At 39.4% G+C, this 14,821-nt stretch overlaps 1 protein-coding gene across 2 annotated transcripts in view; it reads right to left on the reverse strand.

Moving 5' to 3' along the window:
- Positions 1 to 14,821, reverse strand: part of BASP1 (brain abundant membrane attached signal protein 1) — a 67,944-nt gene that overhangs the window by 1,889 nt on the left and 51,234 nt on the right. The window lies entirely within an intron of this gene.

Genomic DNA, 14,821 nt, shown 5'->3' on the forward strand with positions numbered 1-14,821 from the left:
GCCTCCAGAACTGTGAGAAATAAACTTCTATAATTTATAAGCCACTCAGTACACGTCAGTGTGTTATACCAGCCAGCCTGGATGAAGAAGCTTGTCAAGTGTGAAAACTTAAAAGAGGCTTCACTTTACAAAGAGTTCAGAACACTGCTGAACCAGGTACTCGCAAATGATCAGCATAGTGAAGTTCTTACCTGCATTTTGCCACAGTTAGCAATAAAATAGTGAATCATTTTTTAAAAAGAGCTCAGTTATAGAGTGTCTAATCACAGCAAGTTGAGGAAATAAGGTGAAATCAAAGAATCAGTGATTAGCGACTAAGCTGGTCCATACTAAAGAAAAGTAGAAGAGTATTTGCTTCTCATCTGCCCCCCAATTTCCGACTCAGGCCCCCAACATGGAACAGTGTACAGAATGGCTCTAGCAGCCCTGTTAGATCTCAGTAGAGCCACGAAAAGACTTCATAATGCTTTCCAGAGATAAGGCACAGCTGTAATCAAGCACAAATCACAGGTTTCAAGAAAACACTTCTTTCAAACTCCATTATTCATTTATATATTCATATAAGCACACACCTCTTCAAAGACCAAAGTCAAACAGGATTTGGTCTATCTCAGTAAATAGGAGCAATTAAAGGAAAACTCTCCCCCAAGAAATGAAAAGCACAGTGTCCCCTGTTACATTTTGGTTGTTACTTGTGTCAGATTTGTATTCATTGCTTTTCAAGTTTTTGGCTTAAAACAAATAGTTCCATAGCAATATAAAAGTGTCTTTCATTACCAATTTTTTAAATTAGGATTCAAACTAGATATGCAAGTCCAATGATCATTAACAGCCTCAGTCACTCAAAGTCAAGTTTGCAACTTACTAAAGGCTGACATTTTGATTGGGCAAGAGAACATGATTTCATAATTGAATTCTGAAATTTTTATCCTCTGGTACCAAACCATTAATTCAGATAAATAATTAAAATTTATAAATAATAAATTCTGTCCAAAACCATTGCCAGAGTTAAACAGGCACTGCGTTGTGTTTTTATTTTTTAATGAATTTTTACGGGATCATATATCAGTAGGAACCCACTGAAATGTTGCTCTTTAGAGGAAAATCAGTTGCTTTTTATTGATGAAGCATAGCAGAAATAACATTCCAATATCCTCTTTCATCCCCACAAAGAAAAGAGAGAGAGAGAGAGAGAGAGAGAGAGAGCGCCTTGACTGTGGCCCAGGTGAAGGTTATACAGTGTAGGTGGGACCATCTGATTTGGTCCCAGCTCAGGGTCCACTCCTGACAGAATTATGAAGTATGCCTTGACTGGTCATTTTCTAAAATATTATCCTTTCAAGGGAGAAATTTTGCTGTTTACTCATTATACTCCTTGAAATGATAATTCGAGACAGTGAAATAACCTACATTTATTCTAAAAGCGGGGTGTTGAGTAGGAGAGCACTAATCTGAAGAATTCTGACTAAAGTCAAAACTTGTCTCCCCACTCCATATGCTAATGTCCTCTCTGGGGAGACTAATAGTTGGGAGAGAAAAGAGCAATAGACTGAAAGACGGCTAAAATCCTAGCTTCTGTTCTCAAGAAAGATCTTTATCATGTTATCAAAGAAAGAATTTCTCTTACATATATATTTTTTAAAAGGAGCTGTTTGGGGTCATAACCTACTTCAGATATCCAGTGGGCTCTATGTGACTTAATCTTTCATTATTTCTCCCTCAGAAGTGGGAGCAATCGTATGTGGTAAAAATATAACCAAACATACTTTTATCCAATTAGCAATCACAAAGGCAATAAATCAAAATATAAAGAGATAAACTAGATCAGTATTTTTAAATTGTAGTTATAAATTTTTCACGGAATTCTTAATTAGCCAATATGGATAAATGGCGTTATGTCAAAATAATTTCAGTTCTTATATAATTTCTTAAATCATTTCAGCTCTTATTTCAAGATACCTAGGAAATAGAAAAGCTGACCGGCCTGCCAATGATCCCCTCCCAATTCTATAATAGAAACCCATACACCAACTTAGAAATCACAAAATAGAAGACAAAGTGTAATGTGGAGTTTGCTGTGAATATAGCCCAGGAGTGCCGCTTTCTGACACACATAGCATGAAATTCAATATAGCTATCTCCAGAGGCTTAAAGTCCCGTTGGTTTACAGACCTAAAATCTATGTTGCTAAAACTGGTTTTCCGAAACACAGTTCGGGCCACTTTCTATTCTTTGCTTTAAGCCCAGCTGTGATTCGTTTCTGGGTAGGAAATGAAGGTACAGAACCCAGTTGTAAGTACGAAGGTGTGCCTTCATTCCTTTTGATTTTCAAACACAAAGTTAACCAACACTCCTACCTTTTGATAGTCTTCTTGTGTTAGTTATTGTGGGGTATCAGAGGGAGGCTTATAGAATTCACTAGAACCCTGGAAAACCTGGTAGCTGGTTATTTTCCAAGACAATACGGGTGAAAATCTTGCCTACCCCTGAGAGTAAATTAAAATTACAATTCAAAATCTATTAACTGTTTCCTGGGTATCACATACAATCCTAATCCTAAACACATTACTGAGCTATTTTATTCAATCTTCTCATTGGTACTGTATGGTAGTAAGTATGCCATTAGCATCCTCCTTTTACCCGTATGGAAATTCTAGCTAAGTTCATGAAGCAGTAGAAGCAAAAGGCTGAGTCCAGCAAAATTAAGTGAGGCAGGAAGGTAGCATCTTGGAGGTCAAGGGGAACTGCCCTAAGAAGCTGGCGATGTGGGCAGAGTACTCATCTCAGGAATGTGACCCACCCTGGGTCACAGGGATCATACAGATCTGGGATGACTCAGAACTCAAGATATTAACAAGATAATGAAGAAAGGCAGAACTTCAGGTACTCTCTGTCCCTAAACTTTTCATCACCCCATCTGTTAGTAGAGCTTTGAGTCATGATCCTTAAGAAATCTGAAAGAGTGATGGGCATATATTTTAATGATTTTTCTCACTTCTATTACTTCTAATTTTGAAAGAAATCAGTTGATATATATAGAAAATTATAAGTTGGAACTTCTAAGTTAAAAAAAAAAAAGACACAGCAACTAGTAATTCACCCTGGAAATCACTTAAACCTAAATCTAAGCGACGGTAGAACAACTACCTTTACATTTGTGCACATTTGGGTCATTCACTAGCCATTGAGTGGCCCAGCAAGAAAACCAGTGCTGGTGCACTGCCCTTTGTGTTGATACGATAACCAAACTAGGACATAGCATTTTTACAGAGCAATTGGAATGCAGCATTTTAGAAGATTTTTCCAGGAGTTTGTAAGTTGGAAAGTTCAAGGCCAGTTATAGGTTTTAAATGCCAACAACTTTGCTTTGGGAATATCAGCACAAGGTCATGGTGACTTTTAAACACAGTAAGAACAAAGATTCATTACTCTCACATAAAAGAGAGCAAAAGAGAGAGACAGAGAGAGAGCACGCTTCTCATTTTTAATACAGTCTCCCTTTACCTTCCCTATACTGTTTCTTCTGAAAATCTACTTCTCCACTGAATACAATCCTTCTTTTTCCTTTTTTTGCATTTATAACTTATGGAAACTGAAGCCTAATATTCTGTCCCAGAAGTTCATTCCATGTATCTTCAGAGGCACATAAGAAGTATTTGCAGTACAGGATTGAAACCTCAACCCCATTCTGCACCAAAGCCTAAGCAATTGTTTGTAAAATCAGGAAGCCCATCAGAATACTTTCCTCTTCTCCAGTGCTAAGAGGGGATCCCAATTTGACAGATGCCCATTGCTACAGTGAGTGGAGCCACTGAGCTGAATTGGTTCTAAATAGTCTCTTTGGAGCACCATTCTACCCCTTCCAGGGACAGAGCTTCTTAAATCCTCTGACTGCTACCAAGTGAAAAGAGATGGCTCAGGCCCACTGCCTTTGGTTTCTGTCAAGAAAACTGCCAGTGCTTTAAGGCATAAAAGTCACAGTCCTACATACCCAGAGAGTGTCTGATCAATATTTTAGCCAATATGGGTATTATTTTTATGTCTTTCCAATGAAATGTCAGGTTCCTGGGAGCTTTGATTTACTGTTTCCTCTCTTTAGTCCTTGAAATATAACATTTACTAAACAGTCTAGTTGGGTATAGGTAAGAGAGAAGAAGGAAAATACTGGATCAAAAGGAGTTCAGTAAGAGAAACAACAATGGCATTGTCATGGCCAACTTTAAAATTTCAGCCCACTGGGGCAGGGCTAAGTGTTAGCATCCCATTGGGCATCCCAGAGGTCAAGGTCATCCAAATAGCTTTAAAGAACCCTTCTGCATTTTGGTAGCAAGCAGAATTATTGCTAATTAACAGCCCACATACTAAATCTTAGATGTTTTAATATGTAGATGATCACCACGTATACTTGTTTAATCTTCATTTTGATAGCACTTTGTCTACTTTTCTGAGCACTTTGTTGGTTATATCGATTATTTAGAGTGGCCCAAGTCTTTTGGACAAAAAATGCAAACCCCAGTTGCAGCACTGTCCCTCCTCAGAAGAATGCAACCTTTCACAATGACACAGTTTCCAGGCATTAACTATCCCAAAACCGTGGGGCCTTATATGCACTGTATTCTTCCTACAATTACTACATACTCTGTGTCACCTCCCATTCCATTTCCCACTGACATAGGTTTACATCTTTGTTACTTGCAATGATTCTGTGATAATAAAAATTATTGGCATGCCTTAAGTGGTGTATAAAACAAAACAAGAAAATGACTGATACAGAATTTCTCCATATGATCCAAAAGTTACTATGTTTATGGCTTCACATTTTATTTTTATGTCTTTGGTCTCTCACTAATGATATCTTGGCACTTCCTATGTAGGCCAGTTTGAATTGTACCAAGGTCCCATCCATTGCCAAACTTCTACTTTGAAAATGCAAACCTGGATTAATTAACCATTCCATCCAGAACTAAGAGAGTACAGTTCTTAAGGAGGATATCAAACAGATGGCAATGAAGATGATTTCAAGTCTACAGCGAAACCCAACATGAATATGCAACAGTGTGCCAGAGACCAGAATGTTATTTCTGGTTTGACTGCTGCTTCCTGATGTGATGAAGGCAAGAAATAGTCTTGATTCTTCTCCATCTTAAAATCACAAGAATGCTGAGAGCGAATCAATGTGTCTTGACAGTTAAATATGTGACTGCAGCATATTAACTATACTCTCGAAAAAGCAATTGTCACTGAATTCAGGGCTACAAAGTTTCAACAGGTTCATATACAAGGCAACCTATATTGATTTTTTACAGTCATATAAAGTTAGAACTGACTCAGGAGTTGCCCCTGCAGACAAACTGCACCACTAGACAAGTTGGGTTTACAATTACTCAGGCTGAATCCAAGTTATTGGTCAAACCCAGCTGAAGCACATGTTGAGATAAGAGAAAGGAAAACCCTTTTTTTTTTTACCTTATGGAAAGAATTTACACATATTCTTTTCACAAAGAAACCCATCCAATTAAAAATATATATTTTCAATAAGAACAGAGGAAAATTAAGACATTTGGTTATGCCCAACAATTTCTATTTTCCACAAATGGCTATCCTTTTTCTTTTAAATGGTCAAGATTATTATTCTCAAAGAAGAAAATGAAATAAAGATAATATAGCCTGTGTGAATCTTTGGTATTTCTACCAGGGTATGCTTAGTCACTGTGATTTGCTGTCAGGTTTTATCAACGCCTGATGATAATTTTCATCATTAGACTTACTGTTCTCGGAGTCTGATTCAGCCAAAGCTTCTCTCAGCTTTGGAACATCACCAACATTTAGGAGGTGAGAACATCCTTTGGGAAGAAGAAACTATAGTAATAATTGTCAACCCATGTCTACGTTTCTGAGGCATACCTATTAAATACCACGAGTAAAAGTGTAGAGAAAACATTTTCAAGACAATTGATTCTCTTGTCACAATAAAAATTTTCATTCAACACTGTAAAAATGTATTGCAAAAATGTGTAAGAAATATTTGGAGAAGAGAGCACACACACTTCTACAACCCAATTTTCTCAAAAAAAAAAACTCATTAAGATGACTTGGGTCTTCAAAGTCAGAAAGCCCTCCAATACAGTAGAAGATTAGTCACAAGGGACCCCTCCATTTTTCTCCTTCATGAAAATCCAGGTCTTTGGGGCTCTCTCATCAAAAATCCAATATGCAGAGTGGCCTCAAGAACTTCAGATGTTCAGAAATTATTCTAGAAAAATAGACTTGATCTTAATGGAAAAAGAACGATTTTGAAGTGAGTACTGAGTGTAAGCAATGACAGGGGACATGAGTGAGCGACAAGCCTACTCTAGTCCACCAGGAGAGTTAAGATACACAGAGACAATTAAAATGAGGGTCAGGTAAGTATCATAACAGAGTGAAAAACAGTAAAGTTTTCCCAGAAGAGATGACCTTTAGCCAGATTCAGGGGGGTCAGAAAAAGGTTTGCAGTTTGTTTGTTTTTTTAATCCTCACCCAAAGACATTTTTTTATTGCTTTTTTAGAGAAAGAAGAAGGAAGTGAGGGGAAGAGAAATATCAACTGGTTGCCTCTATACACGCCCAACTGGGGATCGAACCCACAACCTTTTGGTCCACAGGGCGACGCTCCAACCAACTGAGCCACACTGGCCAGGGCCAGAAAAACTTTTTATAGAGAAGGTGGAGTTTGAGATGATAAAAAATATCAAAAGTACTTACACATACAGCACTTACTCTGTTTAGGATAGTCTCACTATTTAGTCTTTACATTTTTAGCCCATTCACTGTCTCAGCAGTCCTACAAGGAAGGAATTATCACTATCTCCACTTTACCACGAGGAAATTAAGGCATGTTGGAGGTAAATAACTTATCCAAGATCATTCATCTAGTAGTCTGGAGATGTGGAGTGAAGCAAGACACTCCAGCTCTTGAGCGAGGTCTGCTAACCATCACAGTAAGTGCCTTAGAAGATGGCTAACCTGTCTACAGGTGAAGATGGGGATGTGGAAAGCATTTATGTCAGAGCAAACCTGTAATAGGAAGGGCCTAGTCAAGAGTATAAGAAAATCCTGTTTACATTTAGGACACAGGTGAGGATACACTGACCTGGAGGAGGAAATGATGGAAAGTTCGTCTATAATGGTTGCCAAATAGAATGTATTAGGTGGCAGAAAGCAAAAAAAAAAAAAAAAAAACCCTTAAGGGGGTTAAAGGAAAAAAAAATATGTCTCAGAAATCAATAAAAGAGAGAATTTTAAAATTTTAAAAAGTAGCTTGAAGTTATATGCTGCTGCAAAAAGGTTAAGAAAGAACACCTGGCTGGCGTAGCTCAGTGGATTGAGCTTGGGCTGCGAACCAAAGTGTCACAGGTTCGATTCCCAGTCAGGGCACATGCCTAGGTTGCAGGCCATGACCCCCAGCAACCACACATTGATGTCTCTCTCTCTCTCTCTTTCTCCCTCCCTCCCCTCTCTAAAAAATAAGTAAATAAAATCAAAAACAAATTAAAAAAAAAAAGAAAGATAAGAACAGAAATTGTGTGGTTTGATCCGATGATGTGTTGTCAACTACTGACCTGCAGTGACTCAGATGCAGGAGTGAAGACACATGCCTCTCTTTGCAAGGGCTCAAGGAACATATGAAGAACTGGAAGAGCTCCACAATGGTCAACATAAAACAGTGTAGGCAAAGTGAAGGCAAAGGTCAAGGTTCTGGAAGTCTCAGAAAGTACGTCAAAATTAAGCTTGGTAAAGAGGGGCACATACAAAATAGATGCGGGGAGGGAGAAAAATGAGCGAGGTCAATTCCAAAGTCACTGGTTGTTCGCTGACTCCACATCAGGGTCACTCTCTTTCAAGTGAATGTGGTCAAATTGGAATTATCCCATACCAGAGACTCAATAAGATCCTGCTATAGCACATGTTAGATCATGTGTCTTTGAAATCGTCCTTTATCTTTCAGTACTTTAGGTCTTTACTGCTCCAGTAATTTATCTTCAGATCCTTTCACATTACAACACTTAGCATTTCTCAAGTCCTGAGAGGGGAAAAGACAGACACTTCATAACTTAAATGTTAAAGAATTAGCATAGTGACCACAAAACCTGGAGAGGTCTTATTGTGAAACAATTTGGCGTGCACAAGCACAAGGAAAGCAAACAGGCTCTCTGCATGATTAGAGGGTTTAAGAGACAAGGGAATGCACAGGTGCCTAGCCATTGCTTCTCAACGGAACCAGAAAAAGAACCTTCTTAAGAACTCCTTTACTCTCCTTGTTACTTTCCCTATTCAGTCTGATCTTGTCTTAGATGAGCCATCCATCTTTGGTTGTTTATTGTATCTTTATTGCTTAACCCTTTTATATTCCATTGTATTGCGTTGAGAGTTTTAGCAGTAAAATAAATCTAGCCTCCCTTGAATATTAATGAAAAGCCTTTCTTCAGATTTTCTCAACATATCTCTGACAACCTCAGAACAAAGATTTTATTTTATGAGTTGCAGTGCACAATGGGTTCTTGATAAATATTACAGACTCTGAAACATGCAATTTCCAAATTACAAACTTTAAGAGTCACTACAACAAAGACTATACACTGAGTCTATAAACTCAGCTTTCACTGGGCAGTAGAAATAAGTGTGCTAAATTACGACCAAAATGTCCACTTCATTGAATAAGACATGGCCAAGCTCCAGGGATCACCACAACAGCAAATTCTATGGCACAGGACCCACCACGTAAAGACGAGAAGGCAGACATCACTACTATATTATTGACAGGATATTTTTCTTTAAAGTTATCATGTGCATATTATAGAAACCAATTTTTAAAGTGTATCTCCTAATTGACTCTACAAGTTTTAACCGTAAAGCTCTAAAGCAATGCTGCTCTAAATAGGACAAGTAATAGTTGAGCTTGTCTTTGAATATAAAGGTAAACTGGATGTAGATCTTTTGCAGAGGATTCTTTCCCCGTCTAAAATATCCCGCCACGTGAAGCAAACACTATCAGAAGACATGTATTATTCATTCTAATCAATAGTCTAATATGCTTTTAGAGTCTGCTGTGCATTCACATCACTATTTATTTGTACTTAACGGGTAGTCCTTTCAAAAGCCCTGGCTGCAGGATTCTCACATAGGACTTTATATGAGTCACCTGCTCTTTTAATAAAGCTAGTACATAAACCCCACCCAGCTCAGGAAATGCAGGCTGCTGAAATCACTTCTGAACCATCCTCTCTTCCACAGACCCGGGGAAGCTAATATGTCTTTTTGCCTCAACTAATTCCAAAGTCTCAAGACAGTATTAAAAGAAAGCACAGGGGAACAACTTCTAGCAGTGGAGCTATTTTTGCTGCTCACTAACGGACCAGACAGACCATCTCGGGCTTGGAACCATACAGACTTGCACACTGTAGCCCACCTGACAAAGCCAACCCGGTGGCCAGGAGAAGGGCGGGGCCCCCGTACCAGGAATAACTGCAATTGTATTTTGAGGAATTCCTAACTCCAATCATAAAGTTCTATTCACACTTTTTATAGCCACCTAACATTGTCAGATATTGACATTTTAATATATCTTTTTCTGGCATCAATAACAAGTATAGTATTTTTAATCCTAAAGCTATTTCGTAGTTTAATCATTTCCAAGGAAAACCATTATAAAAGTCTTTAATCATGTCCTCGATTTTTTAAAAATGCATTTTTTCTTGGCATTATGCTTATCACAAATAAGGGTTCCATAAATGCATGCTGAATTAAGAATGTATTGAATCCTCAGGCAGTGGTATGTGCTGAGTCTCTCTTCAAGAGGCTTCTCACCGCCATGCTGTCTCCACAGCACAGTGTAACATTTAATGTCCTTTGTAATTCAGCCCCTCCTTATAAATCCCAATGTATCTCTCAAAATTTCACAACCAAACACTCCACCCCTCAGCTGTCCATGTTCATACTCCCTCCACACTTGTGCCTTTTTCAAATGTAAGCATCCTGTCTACCCAGCGAGGCATTTAGCAATGAGGAGTAGTGGAGGTTTGAGTCCCAGAGGGCTGTAAGACTTTAAAACATGACTGAGGGCTATTCCTTCCTAACCTGGGAATTCCTAGAGAAGATTATGTTTTTTTATCCCCAGATCCCACATGGTAAAAACGCAATACATGTCTTTTTAATGAATGAAAAGGAATGAATTCTAATTGAAGCAACTAGAATTCAATATTAATCTGCCCATTATTCATGTGACCTGGAGTAAAGTCACCCATATTCTCTTATTTGTCAACATTTTGATATCATGTGTTAAACAGTAGTGGTGGAATTCGTGTGTGTAAGAATCATCGGAGGAGCTTATTAATAGTGCAGAATCTGAGGTCTCTTCCCAGAGGTTAATTAATGAGTCTAGAGCAAGCCCTAAGAATGTATTTTTTGACAAGTCAACCACAGGTAAAGCTGAGGCCATTGGCTCCAGAGCCACTCTCAGAGAAATACAGACACATGGAGTTGGCAGTGGCATTGAGTCACCTAATGCTTTCACATTCTCTATAACAACCACAGCATGAAAAAAACCTAAAAACCAATGTGGTTACTCCAGGTGGTTGCAAAGCTGAAGGCAAGCATGCATGCAAGCACCCCTAGCTGCATGGAACCTGAGGGAACAGTGAACAGAAATCCAGTGAGACCTCATAAACTCCTGAGCCATTTTACCTTTGAGTTCTCTTTGTTACCAGAACCACAAGCATGTTAGAGTTATCAGGGCTTGTTCTTCCTTCCAGACACTCCCCTGCAGAGAGTGGCCCCTTGGGCCTCTCCCCACCACAGCAGTCCTATCAGCCGCAGAGAAGCTCCCACACCTTCCCCAGGCCTTAGGTGACCTTGTTGCTCCAGCAACTTCGGCCACTGGTGCGGGAAACCGTATGGTGGCTATCCGCCTCTGTAAACTCCCTTTGATTGTATTCAAGGCTTACAGCACGCTGTGCAAGACAATACTGTTTTCAGAAGCATCCATTTTATGTAATTAGAGTTCACATTTCAAAAAACAGGTTTTTCTCTTTTAGTTCAAATAGAACTTTGAAGTCTTGCCAATGAGTTTTGAGCCTGGATTCAATAGACTCTATGGGAGAAAGCATATGGGCAATGGGGCCAGCAGGCCAAGTTCAGCTATGTGAACTCTGGCAGGGAAGTTAACCTCAGCAACCTCACCCATAAAAAGAAAAAATGGGGGTGGGGGGGCTGTTAATAGCATCACATAGAGTATTTTCAGGAAAGGCTACAGTTCGACTCATGACACAGTGCTCAGTAAGTTGCCACTGACTTTCCCTCACCTGAAGCCATTTCTCCGCCCTGTTACCAGGTAATAGAGAGTAAATCGGAATGTCGAGTGCCTAGCATAGGTGGAACTAATTACTGTATTCAGAACAAGCAAACGGAATGTCAAGTGCCTAGCACAGGTGGAACTAATTACTGTATTCAGAACAAGCAAACAAATAGAAACTGATTTAATTATCATCAAAATAATAATCACTTTCCCTAAATGTCCGAATCCTAGATTAGATTAAAGATCGCAAAACCCATCACATAATCTAGATTTTAAAGGGAAATAAATGTTATACTAAATGGGCACATTTTAGGAAAAGACGAATGACAATCAGGAACACCAAATATCGAATGTAGCCCAGTGTATATGAAAAAGCACTACACAAAAAAATCAAAAGGGAAAATGGCCTTTACAGCAACATTTAGGAAAGAAAGGCTCTTTTCCGAACTATATTTCCATCTTATTTGCTTTAGGTAAATCACCAGGTTGTGGCAAAGGCCACGCACAACACTCGGTTTTGCCTATTTCACCTGTTTGGAGTTCAAGAATAGTTTTAAAATAGAAGTATCAATAGATCTTTTCCCTGACAATATTTTACTTTTAATCTACAGTTACTGAACAGTGTGTTCAAACACAAAGCAAAGAATGAACAGGTATCCTTCCTCAATTTTAGCATAAAATTCAAGCGAGAAGTCAGCCACTTCTCTATATTTTTCCTGTAGGCTTAGAAAAAGCAAGTCAAGGAAATCCAATTGTCCAAATCCACAAGCACTTCTCCGGGAATCGGGGAACCAACCACTAGGGACAACCATGTGGCACTGCGTTCTAGGCCACACCGACAGCACCTTGGCACTCAGCCTGCTGACCAAGTGCTAAGTACCATGCTAACACGTGGAACTTAAAACAGGGCGCCTATTTAATTTCCCAGCAGCATCCCTTTTAGCATGCTCAAGCCACACAGTAACTTACCGGAATCACTCTCCTTAGGAAAGGAACTAACACCATTCATTGTCCATTCTTTTGTGACTTTGACTCTTGCAACATCTGTTAAACTTGGACTTGAGTCTCACCATAGCCACTAGTAGTTGCTTATGTTAAACAAATCACTTTTTAACTCCCTAGGACTTGGTCTCTTCCTTTGTTATATAAAGGACTAGAACTTGGCATCCCTTTAGTCTATAATTTTTAGTCCTCATACAAATGTGTAGTAAAAATGTATATATTTAACTATACAGCATTGAACACTCAGATCCACTTATGCATTTATTTCAGGAAGACCACAAACATCTAGGCACTGTGTTAGACTCAGGGGCGACCAGTGTAAAACAAGGTTGACTCTGACTTACCCACAGGCCTTTCAGGTCTAGAGGGTAGGAAAACTACACCTAGCAAGAATGTCAAAAGGAACAGCAAATAGCTGTTAGCCTGTGGCCTGGGTTGTGACAGTGTGGTTTAAACCATTTTAACAAGTGCACTACCACGAAAAAGTCAATTTATTTTGCAAGAGTCAAAACGGAAAATACATAGGCAGGGGCCCAAATCTTTCCTAGGGAAGCTTCTGGGCTCTTGTTGATGTCCCTCCAATCTTTCACGCACTCTATGAGATGAGGACCGAGGAGGAAGCTGTTAAAAGCAGGGTGCTGAATGGCGAGGGTGGAAAGCCAAGCCGATACCAGACAAATGAGGAACAAGTGGGACCTCAGATGTCAATAACAGACACCTTGAAATTCGCTCAATCAGGTACACATTCTTTCTGCTTAGTAAACCAAGGGTCCTTCCTCTGCACTGAACCATGTGCATGTCCAGAGTCCACTGTCTGCCAGTGTACTCTCATCTACAGGACGTTGCTAAATAGCATATACCATTGGCAGTGTGAGTCTTAAGTAATCCTGGAGTTGTGACAGACACATTTGAGGAGAGGTGAACTGTTTTCATAAGAAAGGCAAAGGCAAACACATTGCTCATTTAAAACAGAAAGTGGAAATGAAGGATATACTTAATATGACGTTTATCTGACTTATCTAAGGTGGCAAAATTAGAGATTCTGAGGGTTCCGCTCCTCCTTCCTGCCACCAACCTTGCCACTCCCACCACCTCCTTCCCTGTTACAAATTGCAGCATTTCCTGGTTGACAGTAGGCATCAGAGTGGGGCAAGAAATTTCAAAACACACAGCAGTCTCAGGCTGGCGAAGGTACGAGAGATTCCACAGGACTCTTTGGTGTAAGGAGGGAATAGAATAAAAGTTTGGAAGGCAATGCTAAGCTATGGCTCATGAGTCTCTTTTAACAGGGCAAAGCCCAGTGAACTTATAGAAAGGGTCCCCAACCCCCCCCATCCTGTTAGCAACCAGGCTGCACAGCGGGAGGTGGCCGGAGGGCTGGCAGGACAGAGAACTGGTCCCTGGTGCCAAAAAAGTTGGGGACCACCGTGTTATAATATCAAGGGGGTAAATTATTTTACCCACTATGTCATTACCATGAGACCTGATAAAAACTACTAAGTTGAAGCAAAGGGAAGGAGCATGTCTGTTAAAACAGCATCTCTTACCTCTTATTACTATACACATGTATCCCTCACATCTATGGACCTACAAGGTTTTTTCTATAAAATAAAGGAGTTGCACTGTTTCATCTCAAAAATTCCACTTGTCTAAAACACTAATACAATAAATACGAATCAAGAAAAATGTGTATGTCCCAAACTATTTACATGTTTGCAACAATGGGTTCAAATAAATAGATAGATGCATTGCTGGTTAGAACAAATTATGTAGCATGAAAAAGTCAAAGCTATTATACCTTCAGTCAGCTGGAAGGTTAAAAAGAAGCAGAGGGCAAACTGAAATCACCTACGACCACCCATAAAAGAGGGAGCATTTATTAAGATAAAGATCAGTGTCAGAACATGGTTACTTCCTTTGGTGTCAAGGTGTTACCTAACAAAATGAGGACATCCAACATAGACAATGCTTTCAGATTTATTCTTTCCATTTTTACATTGGGTCTCTTACCAATTTAAGCCTAAAATGTTTTAGGGAGGAGCCCTACTAAGCACAGTGTATAGTAAAAACTCTTTATTCTAATCACTTAGGTCGTGATAACTTGAACGTGGGATCTGCAATTCATACTGAATTAAAATCTGAGAAATAAATACAGTGACTCGAAACTATTGAGTTCTCCATCACATACTGAAGAGTCATGGCAAACTGAACGTTTCACCAACTGGCCTCACTTCCCGTAGGCACCCAGTTTTATTCCTTTTATAATATAACCTTGAAAACAGATCATCCTAAAGTCCAAACCATCCCTCAGCCAGGCAAAACTGTCTCTTCTTACTTGGGAATTAGTGACACTTGACTGACGTAGCTGATTATGAAGGAGTCACAGGATTCCCCAAACCTAGTCAAGTCTTCTCAGCTCCTCTGGTCACTCTACCTTCAAAAGGCCTGTTGCTGGAGCAGACATACTTTATTTCCTGGCAGTCATGAG

The sequence above is a fragment of the Phyllostomus discolor genome, chromosome 3 (genome assembly GCF_004126475.2).
Source record: "Phyllostomus discolor isolate MPI-MPIP mPhyDis1 chromosome 3, mPhyDis1.pri.v3, whole genome shotgun sequence".
NCBI lineage: Eukaryota > Metazoa > Chordata > Mammalia > Chiroptera > Phyllostomidae > Phyllostomus > Phyllostomus discolor.